The sequence below is a fragment of the Balaenoptera ricei genome, chromosome 2, assembly GCF_028023285.1.
Source record: "Balaenoptera ricei isolate mBalRic1 chromosome 2, mBalRic1.hap2, whole genome shotgun sequence".
NCBI lineage: Eukaryota > Metazoa > Chordata > Mammalia > Artiodactyla > Balaenopteridae > Balaenoptera > Balaenoptera ricei.
The window spans coordinates 125,504,031-125,525,529 of NC_082640.1; the positions used below are offsets into that span (position 1 = coordinate 125,504,031).

The 21,499-nt window shown below is 36.6% G+C and overlaps 1 pseudogene; it reads left to right on the plus strand.

Moving 5' to 3' along the window:
• Nucleotides 1–20,203: 20,203 nt before the first annotated feature.
• Nucleotides 20,204–21,140, plus strand: LOC132360588 (large ribosomal subunit protein uL15m-like; annotated as a pseudogene).
• Nucleotides 21,141–21,499: the final 359 nt, after the last annotated feature.

A 21,499-nucleotide genomic window follows, 5' to 3' on the forward strand; every position in this document is an offset into this window, starting at 1 on the left:
GTAATTCCCACAAAGTTATGTGGAAATGAATTCACTGTTGCTTTCTGCTGTAGTTTTCTTAATATAAATATAAGGTCTAAAATATAAGATACTAAGTCTCGATCCTATGGCATTTGACTCCTTTAAAATTTTAAACATGTTATACTAATTGAAGTAAGACAGACAAAGACAAATATCATATGATATCATTTATATGTGGGATCTAAAAAAATGATACAAATGAACTTATTTATAAAACAGAAATAGACTCACAGACATAGAAAACAAACTTACGGTTACCAAAGTGGATAGCAGGGGGTGGGAGGGGTAAATTAGGATTTTGGGATTAGCAGATACACACTACTATATATAAAATAGATGAAGGACAAGAACCTACTGTATAGCACAGGGAACTATATTCAATATCTTGTAACAACCTATAATGGAAAAGAATCTGAAAAAGAATATAGATTTATATATATGTATAACTGAATCACTTAGCTGTGCACCTGAAACTAACACAACATTGTAAATCAACTATACTTCAATTAAAAAAAAAAGATTGAAGTTCTGATGCATGCTATGACATGGATGAAACTTGAAAACATTATGCCAGTTGAAATAAGCCAGTCACAAAAGGACAAATGTTGTACGATTCCACTTATATAGGGACCTGGAATAGGCAAATTCACAGAGACAGAAAGTAGAATAGAGGCTGGGGGGAGGGAAGAATGGGGGGATGTTGTCTAAGGGGTACATTCTGTTTGGGATGATAAAAAGTTCTGGAAGTGGGTTGGTGGTTGTGCAATATTGTAAATGTCATGTCACTTAAAATGATAAATTTTATGTTGTGTATATTTTACCACAATAAAAAAGTTATGTAATATTTCTGAATTACAAAAAAATTTTAAGCATATTAAAAATAGGTCCATAGAATTTTATAGGTAACTTGGATTTCAAAAAAATGAAAACTGAAATTCTCTCAGCAGCAACTTTTTAAAAAATTCCCTGGACTGATCAGAGGGTGTTCTCTAATATCCTTAGTTCTGTGAAGAATTACCTAGAGGCATGATGAGAGCATTAATTAAATATTTCTGTACTGGACACTCATCCTGCCTGACAGTTCTCTCATTATGTGCCCCTGAGAGGGATACTAGTTGTCAGCAGCTGATGTAAAATAATTTTCTCGCTGCTGTAACTGGAGGAGAAAAGGCTTGATAGCAGTTCTTCATGTCTATTAGGTAAATTATTCGAGGAAAAATGGTTTTGCACTGAAGGGAAAGTCAAAACATCTCATGCAAAATCTTAATTTGTTTTTCATGACAAGAAAAAAATGAACTTTCTCCAAATGTAAACATCTTTTGCTAATGCCCCAGGGACCCCTCCACCTTTGCATTGCTGCCTCTTTCCTCAGGTATATTTCTTTTTTTATTATATAAAGAATATTCTACATGCCTTGATGCACTGTAATACAAGTGCTGAGTGTGAAGAATTCAGTTGTTTTTAGTGAATATTATAAACAAATTCAGCAATTCTTTGTGACCTTTTTGGTGGGCAAGATCTCTGGGTACTCTCTCAATATTATTTTTCTTAACAGAAATGAACACAGTTAAAAATCCATATCTATGTCAATGATCTACATCTATATCTATATCTAAATGGAGTGGAAATTTTTGCTTTGTGGGTTCTTTTTTACATGAATTGCAAAAGTAGAGATCCGGTCATTTGGACAATTATGCTGGTTCCCATAAGTAGACCAATCACATCCTATTTTCATAGCTGGTTCAAATGAAGCAAAGAAAGGCACATCTTGAAATGCAAAAAATGGCCATCTGAGACTTTGCTCTGGAAAAGCACTGGATCCAGATAGTTTTACAAGTAGTTCTTGAAAACTTTCATGAAAGAGACACTATTTTAAATATTTCAAAGCTTCACAATTCATTTTATAATAACTCTAATGCTCAAAGTAAACCACATATAAAACTAACTTGAATACAAAAGTATCAGATTAAAAAAAATAAATGAGCTGGACTAAGGCAGGTTTATTCTGTAACACAGGTGTTGCATTTGCCTTGGTGCTCCACTCACATCCCTTGGCCTGCCTCTGCCTCCCACCACAGCTGGTCTTTCAGCTCATCTGCGTCGGGACTTCTCCAAGCCTTGGGTGCTTGCTCAGTCTACATGCAGAGGTACAGCCAGAGGTGTGGCCCAGAGGTGCAGAGGAATTTATGTCCCCAGAGACAACCTTCTATCATTGGGATTAAAAGTCAATGAGGAGGGCTTCCCTGGTGGCGCAGTGGTTGAGAATCTGCCTGCCAATGCAGGGGACACGGGTTCGGGCCCTGGTCTGGGAGGATCCCACATGCCGCGGAGCAACTGGGCCCGTGAGCCACAGTTACTGAGCCTGCGCGTCTGGAGCCTGTGCTCCGCAACGAGAGAGGCCGCGATGGTGAGAGGCCCGCGCACCGCGATGAAGAGTGGCCCCCACTTGCCGCAACTAGAGAAAGCCCTCGCACAGAAACGAAGACCCAACACAGCCAAAAATAAATAAATAAATAAATAAATAAATAAATAAAAAGTCAATGAGGAGGCATTCCAAGGTGCATCATACCCAATTCCTCTGAGGGTCCCCCAAATAAATTAAACCCCAGTTGCCCTCAGTAGTCATCAGCTCATCCATGCACCTTTTCTTTTCTTTTCCTCCTTCCCTGTCTCACTCTCCCCACTCCCTCACTCCAGTTTCCTGGGATCATGTCTCAAGTAGACACCTTGTACCTAGGTACCTATATTGGGCTCTGCTTTTGGGGGAACCTAAACCTAAGGTGTGAAAATGATTCCATGTTAGGAAATCTTTTAATGTAATTAATTTCATTAATATCAATAGAGAAAAGCAATACAATCCTCTTAACCGATTCAAAAAGAGCACTTGACATAATTCAACATCCATTCTGATGAGAACTGTTCGCATTTGAATGGAAAAATTCCTTACTCTGTCTATCAGTTAGGGCTCACTCAAGGAAACAGAAACCACTCTGTATATGTAAAACAGAAGTTTAATATGGGAATTGATTACAAGCGTAATGGAAGGACTGGAGGAAGGTGAGGTTACTAAAACCAGTAATTGCAGTAAACGACAGTACCCTCGGGGCTTGAGGGACAACGCTTCCCGGCAGTCAAGGGCACTAAGCCACAAGGGCTCAAGGTTTTTGAAGGCAGCTGCTGTGCAGGACCCAGGATCCTGCACTTACCACCACTGCTGCTGCTTTGGGCCATTGCCGCTGCTGCAAGCTGACATCGTCCTCGCTGCTTCTTCTACTGCCAGAAATGTCATCAGAAACCAGAAGGAGGAAGAGTGTTGTTTCTTCTGTCCTCCAGTCTTCCAGTAGTGCCTTCCATTGGCAGAATCTGCCAGAAGTCAGCTGGCAAGAGTGTCTAGGAAATGCAGTTTTTGAATTCCAGCCTCTTCACTATATATCAAAGCACAGAAGGTTGGGAATGAGACCTTGGAGCAAAATGATTTGCTATATAAAACTGTAAGCAAAATTATATAGAACTGAAATACCAGCTTGGAATTTTTTCTTTTAAAGTCAGGACAAGACAAAGAAGCAAGTTGTCAAACTCTTTTTTTTTTTTAAGCTTTTTTTGAGATCTAATACACATGCCATACAATTCATCCTTTTAAAGTGTACAATGCAGTGGTTTTCAGTATATTCACATATATGTGCAACCAGCACCACAGTTAATTTGAGACTCACCTCAAGAAGAAATCCTGTACTCTTTAGCTATTACCCCTGTATCCCCACATTCCTTCCCCACCTCCAACCCTAAGCAACAATTAATGTGTTTTCTCTCTCTATAAATTTCCCTATTCTGGACTTTCATATAAATGTAATGGTATAATATTTGGTCTTTTATGACAGACTTCTTACACTTAGCATGTTTTCAGGTTCATCCATGTCATAGTGTGGATCAGTAGTTCATTACATTTTATGAATATGCCATATTTCATAACTCTTATTTAATATTTTCTTTTAAGTTATAACTAATTTAGTGTGAAAATTGGCATAAGTTTTGGGAAATAAAAGACAAAATTATCCCTATTTTCTGGTTATATGATTGTCCAGCTTGAAAGCCAAAAGGATTAAGGAAAAGTGATTATAACTAATTAGAGAACTCTGCATGGATTTTTCTGTATAACGCCAGTTAACAAACACTGTGGAAAAGTATTTCATTTATAGTATCAACAAAAGCTTCTATACCTATGAACAAAAGTAAGATGCAATGTACAAGATATATACTCACACTCACATCTTCTCAGAGACATGCAACTTCCATAACTGAGAAGCCATAATATTGCTGGAGTAAAGACAATATTGTAAATATAATATAAATTAATTTACAAATATGTTGTTTTTAAATCAAAACCCTAATGACACTTATGTGGGAACTTTATAAAACAATTCTTAAGATTACCCAGAAGAATAAATGGAAGGGAATATATCAGTAAAATTTGGAAAAAGTAGTGAAGTGAGAGGGACCTGCATTATGAGATATTTAATGTAAGAGAGAGAAAAAATAAGGAACTTGTTTCTTTACTGAGAATAGACGGAGTAGTCAGTAAAATATGATACATAATCTAGAAGCAATGTTAAGTATGAATAAGAAATTAGAGTATGATAAAGGTATAATTAAAATTCATCATTATTATTCAACAGGACACCTGACTAGTGATTTGCAACCCTGTAGTCATCAAGGTTCATAGTTGCAGACATCAAAATCCACTTTAATAAGCTCACTTGTGCTTAAATTAGCTAATGCTATTAGGTAACATTCAGAATTTCCAGATCTGAAAGAAAATATCTGCCAACATAGAATTCTATATCCAGTAAAATATCCTTTAAACAGAAGGTGAAATGAAAGTATTTCCAGACAAAAAATGAGAAGATTATTCAATAAACAGACTTGCACTAAACAAAGTACCAAAGATAGGTACTTAGGCAAAAGCAAAATCATCTCAGATGGAAACACAAAAATACAGGAATAACTGAAGAGCCACAGAAGAGGTAAATAGGTGGGAAAATATAATGGAATATATGCTATACATAATAATAATAATAATGGCTTATAGATTTTAAAATATATGTATAACTAAACGGCATGAAAATAAAAATAATTTAAAAGGTGATGGTGAAGTAAATGGAGTTAAACTATTCTAAGGACCTAACATTGTCTGGGAATTGATAAAATAATTAATTTGTATTCTAAGAAATCAAGAATGCATTCTGTAAATGAGGGTGACAACTAAAAGATTAGTAGAATAATAATTAACAAGTTAATAGAGGGGAAATGGAACAAAAATATACTTTATTGATTAAAGACAAGAAGGAGAGAAATAGTAACATAAAACAGGTTGAAGAAATGGTAAAGAGGGACTTCCTTGGCTGTCCAGTGGTTAAGACTCTGTGCTCCCACTGCAGGGGGTGCAGGTTCAATCCCTGGCTGGGGAAATAAGATCCCACATGCTGCGTGGCCATGGCCAAAAAAAAAAAAAAAAAGGGGGTAAGTAAAACAGGAAAAATAATAGTTGATAAATACGAACCCAAATTAAACTGTAAGTATATTCAATGTCAATGGAATAAATTCTACAGTCAAAAGACAAAAGTTACCAAACCATATTTAAAAATAACTATACCCAACTATATAAAGCTTAGAAGAGACACACCTTGAATATGAAGACAAAGAAAAACTGAAAGTTAAAAGAATAGACAAAGATATACTATACAAACCCTAAACAAAAGAAAGCTATACTGCTGTCAGTCAGAGTAAACTTGAAGACAAGAATCATTTCTAGAAATGAAAAAAGACATTTCAAAATGATAGAAGAGGCTAAGGACCTTAAAGATAACACAATTATAAATTTGTGCGCACCTAATAAGCTAGGCTTAAAATATACAAAGCAAAATTTGGTATTACTAAGATTAGAAATGTAGAACTCTATGATCATAGTGGGAGACTCCAAAACACATCAATCAGTAATTGATAGAACTAAAAGACACACACACACACAAATAACTATAAGTGAAGATCTTAATGATATGGTTAATGAAACTAAAAAAATTGGTGCCATCAACAGATATAGAATACTGCAATCAACAGAGTATGCTTTTTTTTCAAGCAACATGGAACATTACCAAAATTTAACAGATGCCGAGCCATAAAACATTTCTCAACAAATTTTAAAAGACAGACTTGTACAGATTATGTTCTCAGGCCTCAATGCAATTAAGCTAGACAAGAACAGAAAGATAACAAGAAAAGGCTGAAATTTTTGGAAATAAAGTACTTAACTATGCAAGGGTCAAAGAAGACAGTACAATGGAAACTAGAAAATATTTTGAACTGAAAGATAATGAAAATATGACATAGCACAACTTATTGTAGGATATAGCTAAAGCCATGTAAAAAGGAACATTAATAGCCTTAAAAAAGCTTATATTGCTGAAAAAGCAATGACCAGTATCTACTTTAAGAAACTGAAATACTATTTAAAATTGAGGCCAAAGAAAGTAGAAGGAAGGAAACTATGATGATAAGAACAGAAACTAAAGAAGTAAAAAGCAAACATACAATGGAGAGAATAAAAATGCCAAATTTGGTTCTTAGAGAAGATAAGTCAAATTGATAAACTTCTAGGAAGACTGATAAGGAAATAGAAGAGTGAAAGCACAAAATTAATATCCAGAATTAAAAAGAGGACAGCACTACACATCCTACAAAATTTATAAAAAAGTAGGAGGGTATTATAAAGAACTTAATGTGAATAATTTTGAAAATGTAGATAAAATGGACACCAAATCCTGAAAAATAACGACAATTTATCAATTTACCAAAAATGATAAATCAAGAAATGGAGAATCTGAGTAGTTTTACAGTTATTAAAGGAAACATCTTCCCATATAGATATCGACAAGCCTAGATTGCTCAACTTCTCCTAATCTTTTTTTTTTCTAAATTTTTATTTAATATTGGAGTATAGTTGATTAACAATGTTGTGTTAGTTTCAGGTGTACAGCAAAGTGATTCAGTTATACATATACATGTATCTATTCTTTTTCAAATTCTTTTCCCATTTAGGTTAGAATATTGAGCAGCATTCCCTGTGTTGTACAGTAGGTCCTTGTTGGTTATCTATCTATCTATTTATTTATTTACTTATTTCTCTTTTTTTAAAAAAAATTTTATTGGAGTATAGTTGCTTTACAATGTTGTATTAGTTTCTACTGTACAACAAAGTGAATCAGCTATATGTATACATATAATCCCTCTTTTTTTGATTTCCTTCCCATTTAGGTCACCAGAGTGCACTGAATAGAGTTCCCTGAGCTATACAGTAGGTAATCTATTTTATACATAGTATCAGTAGTGTATATATGTCAATCCGCATCTCCCAATTCATCCCACGCCCCCCCCCCACACTCTTGGTGTCCATACGTTTGTTCTCTACATCTGTTGTCTCTATTTCTGCTTTGCCAATAAGATCATCTATACCATTTTTTTCTAGATTCCTCATATATGCATTAATATATGATATTTGTTTTTCTCTTTCTGACTTACTTCACTCTGTATGACAGACTCTAGGTCCATCCATATCTCTACAGATGACCTAATTTCATTCCTTTTTATGGCTGAGTAATATTCCATTGTATATATATATATACCACATCTTCTTTATCCATTCCTCTGTTGATGGGCATTTAGGTAGCTTCCATGTCCTGGATATTGTAAATAGTGCTGCAATGAACATTGGAGTGCATGTGTATTTTTGAATTATGTTTTTTTCTGGATATATGCCCCGTAGTAGGATTGCTGGATCATATGGTAGCTCTAATTTTAGTTTTTTAAGGAACCTCCATACTGTTCTCCATCGTGGCTGTATCAATTTACATTCCCACCAACAGTGCAGGAGGGTTCCCTTTTCTCCACACCCTCTCCAGCACTTATTGTTTGTAGATTTTTTGATGATAGCCATTCTGAGTGGCGTGAGAGGATACCTCATTGTAGTTTTGATTTGCATTTCTCTAATGATTAGTGATGTTGAGCATCCTCTCATGTGTTTGTTGGCAATCTGTATATCTTCTTTGGAGAAATGTGTATTTAGGTCTTCTGCCCATTTTTGGATTGGGTTGTTTGTTTTTTTGATATTGAGCTGCATGAGCTGCTTGTATATTTTGGAGATTAATCCTTTGTCAGTTGCTTCATTTGCAAATATTTTCTCCCATTCTGTGGGTTGTCTTTTCGTCTTGTTTATGGTTTCCTTTGCTGTGCAAAAGCTTATAAGTTTCATTAGGTCCTGTCTGTTTATTTTTGTTTTTATCCTCATTACTCTAGAAGGTGGGTCAAAAAATATCTTGCTGCGATTTATGTCAAAGAGTATTCTGCCTATGTTTTCCCCTAAGAGTTTTATAGTGTCTGGCCTTACATTTAGGTCTTTAATCCATTTTGAGTTTATTTTTGTGTATGGCATTAGGGAGTGTTCTAATTTCATTCTTTTACATGTAGCTGTCCAGTTTTCCCAGCACCACTTACTGAAGAGGCTTTCTTTTCTCCATTGTATATTCTTGCCTCCTTTGTCATAGATTAGGTGCCCATAGGTGGGTGGGTTTATCTCTGGGCTTTCTAAGAAATAACATCCTTCTTATATTCTTCCAGAGAATAGAAAAAAAAAGTAACTTTTCTCAATATATTTTATGTGGTTAACATGACCTTGATATGCAAACATGATAAAGACATTGTAAGAAAGAAAACCCAGTCTTTCTGTGAACACAGATGGAAAAGTTCTAAACAAGATAGTTGCAAATGGAATCTAGCAATTTATAAAAAAGATACTATGTCACAATCAGCTTACTTTTATTCTACAAATACAAGGTTGCTTCAATATTAAAAATATCAGTTAATGTAACTCACATTAATAGTATGATGGAGAAAAATAAAATGATTTTCTCATAAGTTGAAGAACACATAGTTGGTAAAATTTAATACTTAAAATTATTATTTTAAAAACTTAGGAATAGAGGAAAACTTTAATCTAAAAATATGTATTGTCAAAAAACATACAGTAAAATGATATTTAATGGTGAAATATTGAAAGCTTTCCCTTTGATACCAGGAAAGAGACAGATGCCTCTGTCATCACTTTTATTCAACATTTCCTGGAAATCCTAGACAGAGAAAAATGCAAATAAAAGAAATACTATGTGTAAAGATAGGAAACAAACAGATAAATTATTATTTGCATGTAACATGATTATGTGTCTAGAAAATCCAAATGAATCTGAAGAAACACTGTTTGATGAGTGAATTTAGGAAGGTCACTAGGTATAAGATCAATATACAAAATCTTTTATATATATATATATATGGCAGCAATTAGAAAATGAAATTTAAAAATAATATCACATCACCAAAACCATTAAATAACTAGGAGAAAAACCTAACAAAAGATATGCAAGACTTTTATATAGAAAATTATAGGACTTTATAAAAACTGTAAGACTAAACAAGTAAAGAAATATATCATTTCCATGAATTAGACAACTCAGTATTTTAAAGTTGTAAATTCTCCTGAATTCATCTGCAGAGTCAGTGCAATTCCAAATAAAATTGCAGCAGAAAATATTTACAACAAAACCAAGTGACAATGTATGGGACACAGAGATACGCTCTCCAAGGCAAGACTTCCTGCCCAGCTATGGGGAGCTCTCAGCTGCTTCAGAATATGCCTCAGCTGCAGAGAGTTGCTTTGCCTGTAATCACACATTTTCAGGGTAGCCCACATCCAATGAGCAGATGAGATGAGGTATAAACTTTTGGCCATTTTGACCTGGCTTGGGACGATTCTGACAAGCAGTATTTGCTCCAGACACCCCCTGCTGGGCTGTTGGCAGCATTGTCAGACTTGCCTTGCAGTTCTTCATCTCCTTCTGCCCAGTCCCACTTCCTCTCATTCCTTTTATCTGTGTTGTTTCCTAGTAAACATTTTGCCTTCTAAACTCCATCTCAGCAGATGCTTCTGGCAATCTCAACCTGAGATATAACATATCCCTATGAATTTCAAAATACAAGCAAGTAGGAAGAACACCAACTGTCATAGTATCTACATAGGACCTGCATCTTCAGGGGGGAATGCAGTGGGAAGCAAAGCATTGTTTGACTGACTTGAGAAGAGGAGATCTTCAAAGTCACTTATAGGTATTTACTGAAAAGCCTGATGGGCCAAGTTGCAATCCATGAAAATGACACATCCCATCTGGGAGGGGTTTTGCTCACTCTAATAATGGGTTAGGCCAAGGGGACAATGGTAAGGTCTGAAGAGGATGGAAAATCTAGCCCTTGTGAATTCTCAAAACTGATCATCCAGGATTCTCTTCCTGGACTGCGACCCAGATGAGCAGGACAGGGATAACATAACAGATGAAGGAAACAACAGGTCAAGATAGAAGTGGGAGATGGGGACAGACTCTGGAAATCTCAGAAAGTAAGCTGCTGTGTTTTTGAATACTATAAGAAAGCAACAGAAGAGGGAGCTCTATGAAGTTAGAAAAGCTGCCCTGAATTATGCCTCCATACAAAAGTGGATGGACCTAGACACTGTCATACAGAGTGAAGTCAGAAAGAGAAAAACAAATATCGTATATTAACAAACATATGTGGAATCTAGAGAAAATGGTATAGATGATCTTATTTGCAAAGCATAAATAGAGACACAGACATAGGAGAACAAATGTATGGATACCAAGGGGGAAAGGGGGGGTGGAATGAACAGGGAGATTGGGATTGACATATATACACTATTGGTACTATGTATAAAATAGATAACTAATGTGAACCTACTGTATAGCTCAGGGAACTCTACTCAGTGCTCTGTGATGACCTAAATGGGAAGGAAATCAAAAAAAAGGGGATATATGTATACGTATAGCTGATTCACTTTGCTATACAGTAGAAACTAACACAACATTGTAAAGCAACTATACTCCAATAAAAATTAATTAAAACGAACAAAATAAAACAAAGTTTAGGAAAACTAAGTTCACATGAGGAATAAGCCACAGAAATGATTGAGGTAAAATCCCACGCAAAATGATAAGAAAAAAAATCATCCTTACAGACAATTAAACCAGACCAGAAAGACATGTGAACAGAATAGATGAAATCTGTAAACTCCTATTTCAGTGCGAGCTAAAAGACATGGAGAAAATATAAGACATGAAGAAAGAAAACAACTTCACAAATCAGAATTAGAAAAACATAGAAATGAGGTGACAGGACTCAGAAAGAATTAGAACTACCATATGATCCAGCAATCCCGCATCTGGATTTACATCAAAGGAACTGAAATCAGAATCTCAAAGAGATATCTGCACTCTCATATTCTTTGCAGCACTATTCACACTAGTCAAGACATGGAAGCAACCTAAATGTCCATTGACAAATGAATAAAGCAAATGTGATATTTAATAAAATAAAATATTATTTAGCCTTAAAAAAGAAGGAAATCTTGCCGTTTGTGACAACATGGATGAACCTGGAGGACATTAGGGTAAGTGAAATAAGCCAGACACAGAAGGACAAATACCACATGATACTACTGATATGAGGAATCCAAAATAGCTAAACTTATAGAAGCAGAGAGTAGACTGGTGGTGCCAGGGGCTGGAGGGAGGGGGAAATGGGGTGGTATTAGTCAAAGGGTACAAAGTTTTAGTTACACAAGAAATTTACTGTAAAGCAAACTGCCTATAATTAATAATACTGTATTGTATACTTAAAAATTTGTTGACAGGGTAGATCTTAAGTGTTCTTATCACAGAATAATAATAATGATGGTAATAAAGAACAAGAGGAAACTTTTGGAAGTGCTGGATATGTTGATGTCGTAGAATGTGGCAATTGTTTCATGAATGTATACTATCTCCAAACTCATCAAGTTGTACAAATTAAATATATACAGCTTTTTTCTATGTCAGTCATACCTCAGTAAAGTAGTTAAAAAAGAAAGAATTAGAAATAAAAGAAAAAATAATTTCAGACAAACACTAAGCTAGAAGGAACACACGATAAATAAGTCTAACAGACAATGCTTTAAGAGAAATAGGTGAGATGAAGGAAAATTTTTTTAAATAAAAAAGAAATGAAAAACAGAAAGAGAGAGATGAGAAGCACTCAATAGTCAGGATCTGAGAGAGGTTTTAGACCTGGAAGGGGGACATGGAGGGGCTCCAGGTGTGGTAGGTAAAGTTCTGTTTCATGACCTGGGTGGTCTTTGACTCAATAATTGACTAAGCTGTACATTTGTTTGTGTGATTTTTCTGCATCTGTGTTTTATTTTACAATAAATACCTCACATCATTCACAAATGTCAGTTCCAGATTGATCGTAGTTGTAGGTGTGAAAAACCTTCTACAGGATATAAAAAATAAAACTTGCAGAAGAAAACAGAGAAGAATATCTTCAGGAGGAAGCAAGGATTTTTAAGCAGGACACAAAAAGCACTAACTCTAAATAAAAAGATGGATAAAAATGCTTAAGTTAAAATTAAGGACTTTTGTTCAGCAAAAGATAACAATAAGAGAATGAAAAGAAAGCCAGAGAGTGGGAGAATATACTTGCAATATATAAAGAACTCATCCAAATATGTAAAGAACTCATCCAAATTAATTTAAAAATACTGTTAACCCAAATAGAAAAATGGGCCAAAAAGACTTGAACAGACACTTTATAAAAAGAATATCTAAATGTCCAATAAACATATGAAAAGGTATTAACTCAATTAACCTCAGGTAAAGGGAAATTAATATCACACTGAAATACTACTTTGATAAAATGTTTCTACTTCTAGATGTTTACCATAAAGACATGATGAGCTATACACGTGAGAATGTTCATTATAAGATTATTGTAATTTCAAAAAATTGAAAGCTATCAAGATGTCCTATTTAAGAAGATATGTTTTTGGTTAGTCTCCCTCCCTCCCCCCACCTCAAAAAAGGAATTTAAATACCTCTGTCCATGACTATTGGTTAAAACATATAATGAAACATGCTAGAATAGTAATTAAATCTTACTTTTATTTATCATGCACATGTGGTTACATGCTTATTCATGAATATGTGGAATTCTATTCCTAAGGAAGATATACACACATAAAGAATCAGTTAGTGAAAAATTAGATTATAACATCATGAGTTAGAAAAAGGATGTTTCCTCACTCTAGGGGAAGAACTTTTTTTAAAAAAATTGAAATACAGTTGATTTACAATATTGTGTTAGTTTCAGGTGTACCACAAAGTGATTCCGTTATACATATATAAACATATCTGTATATATATATATATATTTTTTTTTTTTTAGATTATTTTCCATAGTAGCTTATTACAAGATATTGAATATAATTCCCTGTGCTATACAGTAAATCCTTGTTGCTTATCTATTTTATGTACAGTAGTTCATATCTCTTAATCCCATACTCCTAATTTATCCCTTCCCACTTCCCTTTCCCCTTTGGTAACCAGAAGTTTGTTTTCTATGTCTGAGTCTGTTTCTGTTTTGTATATAGATTCATTTGTATTATATTTTAGATTCCACATATAAGTGGTAATATATAGTATTTGTCTTTCTCTGATTTACCTTACTTAGTATGATAATCTCTAGGTCCATCCATGTTGCTGCAAATGGCAATATTTCATTCTTTTTTATGACTGAGTAATATTCCATTTTATATATAGACCACATCTTAAGCCAGTCATCTTTTGATGGGCACTTGGGTGGTTTCCGTGTCTTGGCTATTGTAAATAGTGCTTCTATGAACATAGGGGATGCATGTATCTTTTTGAATTAGAGTTTTCTCTGGATATACGCCCAGGAGTGGGATTTCTGGATCATATGGTAGCTCTATTTTTAGTTTTTTAAGGAACCTCCATACAGTTTTCCATAGTGGCTGCACCAGTTTACATTCTAGGGGAAGAAATTTTAATGTTACCAAGCCAAGCTTTCCCCCACTACCCTCCTTGTGCACCTGGAATACTATATTGCCTAGCTTTCCAGGGACTTTGTTGCCACACTTCTCTGGGTTAGAATACTCGCTGAGTGATCTTGGACAAATTATTCAAACTCTCTGGGCTTCATCTTCTTCACCTGTAAAAGCAGATATTATATATAATGTATCAAAGGTTTAATGTGAGTATTAACTAATTTCTGCCGAGGATCTGGCATCTAATAGTGCTCAGTAAATGTTAACACTCTTATCACCTATGATTTGACCCTTCAGTTTATCGTATTTAATATAGATTGACTTATATTGTTCTCTGATTGTTTCACATACACAATGGTTAATCTTATGTGTTCACTTGGCTAGGCCACACTACCAGATATTTGGTCAAACAGTATTCTGGATGGTTCTGTGAAGATATTTCTTAGATAAGATTAACATTTAAATCAGTAGGCTTTGATTAAGCAGATTACCCTCCATAATGTGGTGAGCCTCATCCAATCTGTTGAAGGCTTTAATTTTAAAAAGGCTGACCTGTCCAGGAGAAAAGGGAATTCTGCCAGCAGACGGCCTTTGGACTCAAATTGCAACTCCTTCCTGGGTCTCTCGCCTGCTGGCTCACCCTGTAGAATCTTGGACTTTGCAGCCTCCACAATTCCGTGAGCCAATTCCTTAAATCTCTCTCTCTATACACATTTTATTGATTCTGTTTCTCTGGAGAACCCTGATTAATACAACATATGATGTGTAATTTTTTAGTACTTCATTAAGAATACAGGACTTTAAAGGTGGGAACTGCATACTTTTAAGCGTTTCCTGTACATGTCAGCCACCTCCCCAGCTCTTTCCTATATCCAGCGTCTAGCACATGACAGATTTTTACTAACTGCTTATGAAATGAATGATTGAATGCACAAAAGAATGCTGTAGAGGGAATCTGAAAGGAAAAGGAGTTCATTTAATTTAGGAAGTGTTATATATATATAATTGGCTCAAACCTTGGGGGTAGTTTTTATTTAATTTTTCTTTTGATTTGTTACTAAATATGAGGAGAAAGTCTATGGCTCTATAGAGAGTATACTAATTAGAAGGGGGAGAGACTTTGTTTATTAGTTGGTATGTGGGCAGAGAACAGGTGCTTCATAGACTTGCATTGGATATAGAATGCATAGCAAGTATTGGAGTAGTTCTGTGTGGTCACCAGCCATGGGCCCCTTGAAAGATGCTCCCAAACCACAAGGACACAAATATAATATGGATAATATTCTATCTATCTATTTATCTATCTATCTATCCATCCACCCACTCATCCGTCATAATTTTTTAAGTGACCAGAAGCAAAATATTTGAAAACTAGAAGGAGAAGAGAAAAAGAAAACCACTTCTTATACTGAATTTCCAATTTGAATTAAAAAACTGAGTCTAAAGTCTGTTATAAAGGATAAAAGTGATCAGATTACAAACTAGAAGGAATACAAATGAGGTTTAGAAGTGGCAGATGGGAATATGACAGAGAAAGCAAGCTGAAGCTTTTTGCCACTGAAGAGGCTCAGAGAAAAGGATAAAAACAGAGCGAAAGCTGAAAGCTTTGAGCCACGGTGAGGAAGAGAGAATGCTCCAGAAACTTGAGGCTATCCAAAAAGAGACTGGTTGTTTATAAAAGAATATCTGAAATGTCCCTTTTCCCTCTCTGGTCAAAAGCTACCCCCACAAGTCTACCCTATTCCTCTTACCAACCTCATGTCACAAATCAAACCACCCTGGGTTGTGACTAGGGGGCCTGGAAGGTGGTGATGCCTTCAGATTGAATCCATATGGTGCATTCTCCAACGATGGCCCTCCATGGCTCTGGCAAAGGCCACTCTGATTCTAGAGGCTGAGGACTTTTGAAGGGACAAACAGCTGAGGGGGAAGAGAAATAGCCTTTGTGCCAAGCCCTGAGCTAAGCACTTTGCATATAGAGTAAGAGTCTGGATATGAGGGGCCTTATCTTCTGCTTTTCTGAAAACCTGCTTTCTTTTCCTCTCTTCTCAACCCCTGTCTCCCTTCCAAAAAACAGTTAATGAGCTGGTGCTATGCTCCTGGCATTGTTTATAGGTCACAGAGATGCATCAGTGACCAAGATAAAGTTCTGTACTCTTGAAGTATGAATTCTAGTGGGTGCAAAACAGGCAATAAACATGCATAAAATATAAAATAATTTCAGATAGTGACAATTGCTAGGTAGAGAAGGACTGAGGGGTGCTGTTTATCAGGATTAGGCAGGGAAGTCTTGACATTAAAATTAAGACTTGAATGATTAGAAGAAGGCAGCACACTGAGCTCTTTGCAAACATAATTCCAAGCAGAGGGGACAGAGGCAAGAACAAATATGGCGTGTTTGAGGGACAGAAAGAAGAGTGAAGTGTCTGGAGCACAGTGAGTGAGGGAAAAGTGGCAAGAGGTGAAGTTGGAGAGGGACACAGAGGTCATATCACGTGAGGCTTTGGGGGCCAAAGTAAAGAGTTTGGATTTTACTCTAATTGGAATAAAACGGCCAAGGGAAGCCATTTGCAGATTTTAAACAGGAGAGTGATATGATCTGATTTACGCATTCCATGTGTTGTTGACCCTTTCACTTGAACCCTGGCTAATAATTTTGAGCCTAGCAGTGCCATTAGGGAGCTTCAAATTACTCGCTCTAAATCAAATTGACCAGAAGTGCTGTCATCCTTAGTAGAAAGTTGAAGTCAACGTAGCAGGAATCATCACAACTTAAAAATGATCAAAAGATTTGAACAGACATTTCATAAAAGAAGATATATGAGTGGCCAATAAACACATAAAAAATGTTTAACATTATTCAGGGAAATACAAATTAAAGCCATAGCGAGCTATCACTGCACACAGACTAGAATGGCTAAGATTAAAGATTGACAATATTGAGCACTGGTAAAGATGTGAAGTAACTGGAACTCTCATATGTTGCTGGTGGGACTACAAAATGGTACAGGATCTTTGGAAATTTCTTGTAAAGTTAAACATTCACTTTGCTATATGATTCAGGAATGTGCTCTTAGATATTTACCCAAGAGAAATGGAAGCATATGTCCACACAAAGACTTGTACATGAATGTTCATAGCAGCTTTATTCATAATAGCCAAAACTTGGAGACAACTCAACTATCCATCAACAGGTGAGTGGATAAAGAAATTGTGGTGTTATCCATTCAGTGAAATGCTACTTGGTAGTACATAGGAATGAGCTACCACTACAAATAGCATGGATGAATACAAAAGACATTGGCTTAACCAAATACGCCAGACAAAAAGAGCATATATAATGTAAGACCCCACTTATATGAAATTCAAGAACAGACAATAATTCACCGTGACAGAAATGAGATCAGTGCTTGCTTGCGGCTTAGGGTGAGACTATAAAGGAAACTTTTTTGAGGAAACTTTTTGGGATAATGGAGGTATTCTATATCTTGTCTGGGGTGATGATTACATGGGTATATACATTTGTCTAAGCTCATCAAATTGCATATTTAAAATGGGTGCATTTTATTTATGTGTTAGTATATTCCCACTAAGGAGCCCTCACCTCTCACAAAAGCCTGTAACCAGGTTCTGTCAGGCCTTGACTCAGTGAGCACGTGGGGACCCAGAGTAGTCAATTCAGAGACTCATCTTCGAACTCCTCTCCTCCCCTTTCCCACTTCCAGCTCATTCCCTAGAGCTCACTCTGTTCTCTAACCTGACTCTTGACTCTTGAGCCACAGAATTTCCTGCCTTGCTTGTACGGTTTACATCATTAGGCTCCATTAGGGTGACCCAGAGATCTCATCTTCTGGGAGCTATGGATTAAGTTGGTATAATCAGCATTTCTTTGGGGGCATATTGGCTAATTCACCCTTTTATACCCTATTGATAGTCTGTTTCTATCAGATTATTCTGAAAGACTTCCAGTAGTAATCTTTTCTTATTCTTAGTCTAGTTCCTATGTTTCTCTGGAACTATCCAGATTATTATAGTTTCCTGTATTCATCAGTTATTGCTACACTGGTAGAAATACGTGTGTATACTTTACAGACAGATATATCCTTATTAGAGGAAACAGAACACCCATAGATGCTAAAAGTTAAATGTGCTACTGCAGAAAACGAAGAGAAGACTTTTCTCTATTGGTGCCCTAACTGTGGGGTGCCTAAAATTGGGTCTACCACTTGAGTAAGTGGCTGAGTTAAATGTTTTGACTCGAATTTCATAACTTGTCACAGCGATCCCATTGGCAGTAGAGTGGTGGGTTGCCAAGAAGGCAATTCATTATCTCTCTGTCTCCCTGTGTGTTTAAATTTTGTTCCCTGTCCCTAAAGAGAGGTGATGCTATGGCTTACAACGAATATGCTCTTGCAGAGCTCTCCACACCAATTAGAAAAGTTCTGTGTTATGACACTCTTTGATAGGATGTTATGACACTCTTTGATAGAAAGCCATTGTCCCATTGAAGCGGAAACTTCATCAGAAGCACGGAGAATCAAGGGTATGCTTTAGACATGCCGAGTGGGAGGGGACTATCTGTGCTCACTGGGTCCATCAAACAAAGTATCTCCTACATAGGTCTTTCAATGCAATCTAGCTGGTTCCCTGCATTTACCTAGCCCCACCCTTATTTAGTACACAGTTGGAGGGAAGCCAGTAATACAGCATTTCTTAACTCACTATTTGGAACTCTTACCTGTTTATTTAAAACTCTGAAAGCCCTGTTTAGTGAAAGGCAAAGTTGCCTGCAGTGTATCCGTGGGTAAAGAGGATGGGGTCACCTCTTGACTGGAATCATGCTTTTCTTTGGGAATGGGTGAGAGTCATTGCCATAAACTATGTCACAACACTTTTTTAGAATCATGAATTTTAATATCTCCATCTCCAACTGTAATTTCCTCTTAAAAAGGCTTGCCTATGGTCTCACACCGGACTTCTCTGTCTGGAAAGTGGGAAGTTTAATTTCAGAGATGTGAAACCAAGTTTATATTTACTTGGCACCCAAGATTCCTAGATACTCTTATGTTCCCTTTATGAGGACTAAGAATTGCATAGTTAACTTATTTCATCTTCTCTCTTTAGCTTTAATTAGAGCCAACTAAATTACAAATAATAATGAACAAACAAAACAACATCAAAGTGGAAATTCAAAACACTGCTTTTTCCTATTCTTGGACCTCTTCTGATCAAAACGTCTACGACTGAGCATATGGTATATCTCATTAAGTAAGTGTAAAATTTTATGGGAAAAAGATGTACAATTCAACCACCTAGCGTCTTGTATAGCTAGACAATTCCTGACCTTGATATATTCACTCTCATCAGCATCTTTGAATCCAGACAGATTCCAATTAGACATATGGTGAAGAATTATGTTGAATTAGATGATAACTTTCAAAAGTGAATAAAAATGTTTGTGTTAATAGTGATGTCTTCTTGGAAAGTTTCCCAGTTTTTATTCAGGGAAGAATTGCTCTGATATGTTTACCCATGGTCCTTCCTGATCTTTATATTCTGGGTAGGATTACCTTTTAATTTTCCTATCCATCAATACCTGGCCATTATTATGCCCCCACTTTTTTGGGGGTCCAAAGTTTGAAATGTAAAACTGTATCAGAAATTGATGAGGCAATTGGGTAGAGTTCTCAGAAAGAAGACTGTCCGGTGAGTCAGGAAGACTGTATTCTAGTCTAAGCTCTATTATTTACCAGCCATGTGATCTTGGGCAGATCACTTAATCTATGTCTTAGTTTTTTCGTCTTTTAAGTAGAGATGATGATGTCTGCTTTAAGTGGGTAATGTTGTATGGAAGTAATTAACACAGAAAGAGGCATAGACGAGATGCTGAATAAATTCTACATCCAAAAAAGTTAATGTCTGCAGGTCTAAATTTTCACAGGCTCTACAATAAGTCTAATAAAAATATGGTTGCATTTCTCAGAACCAGCAAATGGCAGAACATGAGGGTCATTGGGATAAAGATAATAGCAATAAATTCTGTAGTAGGCATTTGTTTTTAATCCTTAGATGGTTCCAAGATATTGGTGCTTATCTACATATTAGAGTTAAGGTACAAAGAAGGAAGAGGATAAAAAATGAATAAGGCAGGCTGTGGCGGCCCAGCGCCCTTGCAACTTGTTGGGCGCGTGGGTCATGGCTGGCCCAGTGCGGGGCAAGGGGGCCCCAGGCCCTGGACCTGCTGCGGGCCCTGCCCTGTGTGAGCCTGGCTAACCTGAGGCCAAACCCGGGCTCCAGGAAACCGGAAAGATGACCAAGAGGTCAGAGAAGAGGTAGAAAATGTGACAGGGGCCACAAGGGAGAACGACAGAGAAGAACCCGGCCCCGGCTGGGCTTTGAGAGAGGCCAGACTCCATTTTACCTTCAAATCCCAAAATATGGGTTTAATGAAGGACATAGCTTCAGACACCAGTATCAGCCTTTGACTCTCAACAGGCTGCAGTATCTTTTTGATTTGGGTCGAGTTTATCCTACATAACCTATTGACTTAACCCAACTTGTCAATGGGAGAGGCGTGACCTTCCAGCCATCTAAAAGAGATTATGGTGTCCAGCTGGTAGAGGAGGGTGCTGACACCTTTAAGGCGAAAGTTAATATTGAAGTACAGCTGGCTTCAGAGCTGACCATCGCTGCAATCGAGAAGAATGGGGGTGTCATCATGACGGCCTTCTACGACCCGCGAAGCCTGGAAATTCTGTGCAAACCTATTGCATTCTTTCTCCGTGGACAACCCATTCCCAAGCGAATGCTCACCTCCAAGACACTGGTACCCTACTACACTGATGCAAGGAATTGCGGTTACTTGGCGGATCCTGCTGAATTTCCTGAAGCAAGACTGGAGCTCGCCAAGAAGTACGGTTATATTTTACCTGATATCACGAAAGATGAACTCTTCAAAATGCTCAGTACTCGAAAAGATCCAGGCAGATTTTCTTTGGTCTTGCTCCCAGGTGGGTAGTGAATATGGCAGATAAGGAAATCCTCAAACCTACAGATGAGAATCTCCTCAAGTACTACAGCTCCTGAGTTCCTTCCAAGAGAGCAGATGGTAAAAGCTCCAGAAAGGGACTGAAACACATGTGTTTCCCATGGCATTTTCTTAATTTGTAATTCTGCAGATGTTGATGTTTTCTGTGTAATCATAACTCTCTTTTTTATCTAAATTAAAAACACAGTAAGCAAGGACTGTGTAGAGGATCTGGCGGGTCTGTGTGCTTCTGTCTCAGAGATCTAAGCTCCCTGGTTCTCTGCCCAAGGAAGAGTGTAACTCTTAGACAATTTCCAGTTGAGTTTTCCATCATCTTTCCATCCAGGTCTTGTCTTATTGTTGCAAATCAGAATGAACGCGCAGGTGGAATGGGATTGCTTTGTCAGCTGCTTGGCCAAGGTCAGAGGGCTGCTAATGAGCTGGTGAGCTTCTTACTCGGTAGC